Source organism: Somniosus microcephalus, chromosome 19 (assembly GCF_052327205.1).
Source record: "Somniosus microcephalus isolate GS21.2 chromosome 19, FLI_Smic_1.0, whole genome shotgun sequence".
Classification (NCBI taxonomy): Eukaryota; Metazoa; Chordata; class Chondrichthyes; order Squaliformes; family Somniosidae; genus Somniosus; species Somniosus microcephalus.
Window position 1 is genome coordinate 22,597,423 of NC_141005.1, and position 5,238 is coordinate 22,602,660.

Genomic DNA, 5,238 nt, shown 5'->3' on the forward strand with positions numbered 1-5,238 from the left:
ATATGCGAGCTGGCTTTCTCTTTACTTAAAGCTGTCGCCCATTTTTTTCTCTTCTACGCATTCATACAAGTATTCAACACTCAATTTACATTTACAAATTTTACTCCTCCCGCAACCCCCCACCCCCCCTCCACCTCTTCTTGCTGCTCTGCCTCCCACACAAACAAACTACAAGCCCAACCCTTCATTGCCTTCTATTCAAATATTACATCAAATAAACATGCTCAAACACCAAGTCTTAAGGGCTGTAGCATCTTTCAAACTGGACAAATACCCAGGCCCGCATCAAATCTATCCCACACTCTTAAGAGAAGTAAGACACCAAATAGCACAGGCTCTCACCATCATTTTACAATCCTCTCTGGCTACAGGTGTGGTGCCCGACCACTGGAGGACTGCTAACGTGCTACCGTTCTTTCAAAAGGGAGAGAGGGATAGACCGCATAATTACAGGCCAGTCAGCCTAACCTCGGTGGTGGGAAAATTATTGGAAAAAGTTCTGAGGGACAGGAGAAATCTTCATTTAGAAAGACACGGATTAATCAGGGACAGTCAGCATGGATTTCTTAACGGAAGGTCGTGTCTGACTAACGCAATTCAATTTTTCAAGGAGGTAACAAGGAGGGTCGATGAGGGTAGTGCCTTTGATGTAGTCTATATGGATTTTAGCAAGGCTTTTGATAAGGTCCCGCATGCCAGATTGGTCACGAAAGTAAAAGCCCATGGGATCCAAGGCAAAGTGGCAAGTTGGATCCAAAATTGGCTCAGAGGCAGGAAACAAAGGGTAATGGTCGAAGGGTGTTTTTGTGACCGGAAGGCTGTTTCCAGTGGGGTTCCGCAGGGCTCAGTACTGGGTCCTTTGCTTTTTCTGGTATATATCAATGATTTGGATTTGAATGTAGGAAGTATGATTAAGAAGTTTGCAGATGATACAAAAATTGGCCGTGTGGTTAATAATGAAACAGAATGCTGTAGACTGCAGGAAGATATCAATGGACTCGTCTAGTGGGCAGAACAGTGGCAAATGGAATTCAGTTGGAATACACAATAAATGGTAGGACACTGAGAAATGCAGAGGATCAGAGGGACCTTGGAGTGCATGTCCACAGATCCCTGAAGGTAGCAGGACAGGTAGATAAAGTGGTTAAGCAGGCATACGGGATACTTGCCTTTATTAGCCGAGGCGTAGAATATAAGAGCAGGGAGGTTATGCTTCAACTGTATAAAACACTAGTTAAGCCGCAGCTAGAGTGCTGCGTGCAGTTCTGGTCACCACATTACAAGAAGGATGCGATTGCACTAGAGAAGGTGCAGAGGAGATTTCCGAGGATGTTGCCTGGGCTGGGGAATTTTAGTTATGAGGAAAGATTGGATAGGCTGGGGTTGTTTTCTTTGGAACACAGGAGGCTGAGGCGAGACCTAATTGAGGTGTATAAAATTATGAGGGGCCGAGATAGAGTGGATAGGAAGGACCTATTTCCCTTAGCAGAAGGGTCAATAATAGATTTCAAGTAATTGGTAGGAGGTTTACAGGGAATTTGAGGAGACATTTTTTCACCCAGTGAATGGTGGGGGTCTGGAATGCACTGCCTGAAAGGGTGGTAGAGGCAGAAACCCTCATCACGTTTAAAAAGTACTTGGATATGCACTTGAACTGCCGTAACCTACAAGGCTACGGACCAAGTGCTGTAAAGTGGGATTTGGGTGGATTGCTCTTTGTCGGCTGGCACGGACAAGATGGGCCGAATGGCCTCCTTCTGTGCTGTAAATTTCTATGATTCTGCCTGATCATGTGACATCTGCCCACACGACTTCTACAAATGTTATTACATTGTAGCCAGGATTGTTTAGTTTCCAATTCCGCCCATTTTGAAGCCAGGTCTCCGTTATAGCTACTATTGCATAACCCCATGTGGCAACTTGCGCCTGCAACTCGTCAATCTTATTTGTAACACTCCTCGCATTAACACACATGCATTTCAACAGCATGCTAGTTGGCTTTGCTTTTTTCCTGAATTTAACTGCTGCTCTTTCTACATTATTCTTTGTTCTGTTGCTGTTTGTCCCACCTAGTTTTCTATGCACCTTGTCTCTCCTATCTGCTGCTGTGTCCTGGTGGCCCTCCGCCAGTGTGTGTATTTTGGCTATCTTATTTTCTTCTTCTGCTTATTTCGGCCCTGTGTCTGGAGCCCCTTGCATTTGTGTAGCAGCAGGAGAATGTGCAGCGAAGAAATGGTCAAAGGAAAGCAAGAGAGAGAGAGAGAGAGAGCAGCAAAAAGGCTGTTGATTGATTAAGAGCAGTGTGTGCGCAAAAGGTTGAGCAGCCTGTGGCGGCAGCAAAAGCCTACTGCACCTGGTATTCCCAGGCGGTCTCCCATCCAAGTACTAACCAGGCCTGACTCTGTTTAGTTTCCGAGATCAGACGAGATCGGGCATATTCAGACTAGTATGGCCGTAGGCATATGCTAGTTGGTTTTCTCTTTACTTAAAGCTGTCGCCCATTTTTTTCTCTTCCTCTATGCGTTCATACAAGTATTCAACACTCAATTTACATTTACAAATTTTACTCCTTGTTAAGTCTGTGTGTTATAGTGATAATTACTACACAGACTACAAGAGTAAATTGAACAGGTCTTTACTGGTTGGAGTTCGGGACTATACTGAATACAATATTACTACACAGTGCTTATATACCGGTGTGGTCACCACCAGTATTACGTATACAGCAGCCAGAGAAAGTAGTACATCTCTTAAGGTGGAACAGGCTTAAGTTCTCTTAAGGTGAAACAGGTTACATACACCACAATCCTCCCTTTTTAGCTTAACAGTCATATCCCCATTTAACATAACATAATAACATATATACATATATAACTTCAGGTATAACAGTTCAAAGGTTCAGTCTCTCAGGAGGCTTTCTGATGCGGCTTGGATAACGCCTCTCAGTAGTCTCTGATTCTTGTTGTTGAGGTGCCTCCTCTATTTGGTTTCCAATGTATTGGGTGTCATCATCATCAAGTACATTCCCTGCCGAGGTAGATGCTTCAGGTTCATTAACGTCTTCCACAGTTGTCTCTGTCACAACCATGGGTTCGACCCTTGCTCTCGACTCTACCAGTTGATCCGCATGACGCCTTATCACATTATGACCAATATCTACTGTGTACATCAGAGGTCCTTGTCTGGCCCGAATTGTTCCGGACTGCCATTTTTCGTTTCCATAGCCCCTTGCCAACACTGGTTGTCCTACGTCGAAAGTTCGAGTGGTCTTGTTGTTAATATGCCGAAACTGTTTGTTTTCCACTTCCCTCCGCACATTTGGTTTTAATAAGTCCAACTTGGACCGCAACCTCCTGTTATAAAACATCATGGCAGGACTTTGGTTAGTCACTGCATGATCGGCGTTTCGATATGACATCAGGAACTTGTCGACCTTGTGTTGCAGCGGAATCTGATCATCGTTCATGGCCTTAATTGCCTTTTTGAATGTCTGGACAAATCTTCCAGCCAACCCGTTTGTCGCCGGATGATATGGGGCAGAGGTATAATGTTTTACTCCATTCTTCTTTAAGAATTGTCGGAATTCTTCCGATACAAACTGTGGTCCGTTGTCCGAACAGATCTGTTCTGGCAATCCGTTCCTTGCGAATATTGTTCTTAACACCGCAATTGTCTTTTCTGAAGTAGTGGTATTCATCTTGATGACTTCTGGCCATTTGGAATGTGCGTCCACCGCGATTAGGAACATGGAGTCCATGAATGGACCAGCAAAGTCAATGTGTACGCGTTGCCATGGGGCTGAAGGCCATTCCCATGGGTGTAGCGGTGCTATCGGAGGTGCATTTTGCACTTTTTGGCACCCAGCGCAGCTTTTCGTTAACAACTCAATCTGTTGGTCAATACCCGGCCACCATACATAAGCCCTAGCAAGACTTTTCATTTTAACTCCCCCCAGATGACCTTCATGCAGTTCGTTTAAAACTCTTTCCCTTAACTTGGGAGGAATAATCACTCTTGTCCCGTACATCAAGGTACCATGGCAGACGGACAGCTGGTCTCGCCTTGCCGAAAATGCCGGTAACAGAGGATCGCCCCGTGTTGGCCATCCTTTCACTGTCACCTCGTAGACTCTGGACAGTGTCGGGTCGTTCCTGGTTTCTCTTTCAATACTTGCATTGGTGACTGGTAAACACTCGATGATGGTCGAATGAAATAACTCAACAGGGTCAACTTTCGTCGTGTCTTCTTCTTCAGGTAGTGGCAGGCGCGACAGCCCATCAGCATTGCCATGCTGTTTCGTACCTTTGAATTCTATTTGATATTGATGTGCCCCTAGGAAAAGAGACCATCTCTGGAGACACTGCGCTGTCATCACCGAAACACCCTTCTTAGGGTTAAAAATGGATACCAACGGTTGATGGTCTGTCAGAAGTGTGAATTTTTGGCCCTGCAGGTAATGATTAAACTTCTTCACTCCCCATACAAGGCTAAGAGCCTCCCTATCGATCTGCGCATAGTTGCGCTCAGCGGAGGTCAATGATCTGGATGCAAACGCGACTGGCCTTTCCGTGCCATTTGGCAACTTGTGTGAGAGTACTGCCCCAATACCATATGGAGAAGCATCACAAGCCAACCGAATAGGCAGTGTCGGGTTGAAGTGAGCCAACACTTCCTCTGAGGTGATCAATTCTTTGCTTTTGCGAAATGCCTTCTTACAGTTTACGGAGGATGCAATCACTACTGCTCTACACTCGGCACTGAACCACCTAGATGGTAAGGAGACATCAGAATGTTGTTTATAGACTACAGCTCAGCATTCAACACTATCGTCCCCAACAAGCTGGCCACCAAACTCCAAACTCTTGGCCTGAACACTTCCCTCTGCAACTGGACCCTGGACTTCCTAACAAACAGACCCCAGTCTGTCAAATTAGGCAACCACACCTCCCCCCCCGACCCTGAACACGGGAGCCCCACAAGGATGTGTGCTGAGCCCCCTCCTCTACTCCCTCTTCACCCACTGTGTGGCTGTTAATGGTTCCAACACTATCATCAAGTTTGCAGATGACACCACAGTAGTAGGCCAGATCACCAACAACGATGAGTCAGCCTACAGGGAGGAGGTCCAGCATCTCGTGAAGTGGTGCGCCGACAACAACCTGGCCCTTAACACCAAGAAAACAAAGGAAATAATCGTGGACTTCAGGAAGTCCAAAGGCAGAAGTCACACCTCCATCC

The 5,238-nt window shown here is 45.9% G+C and overlaps 1 non-coding gene across 1 annotated transcript; it reads right to left on the bottom strand.

The window, feature by feature from the left end:
* Positions 1-2,341: 2,341 nt before the first annotated feature.
* Positions 2,342-2,460, bottom strand: LOC147103627 (5S ribosomal RNA). The gene has a single exon (XR_015072776.1). It is a non-coding gene; the product is annotated as a 5S ribosomal RNA (ribosomal RNA).
* Positions 2,461-5,238: the final 2,778 nt, after the last annotated feature.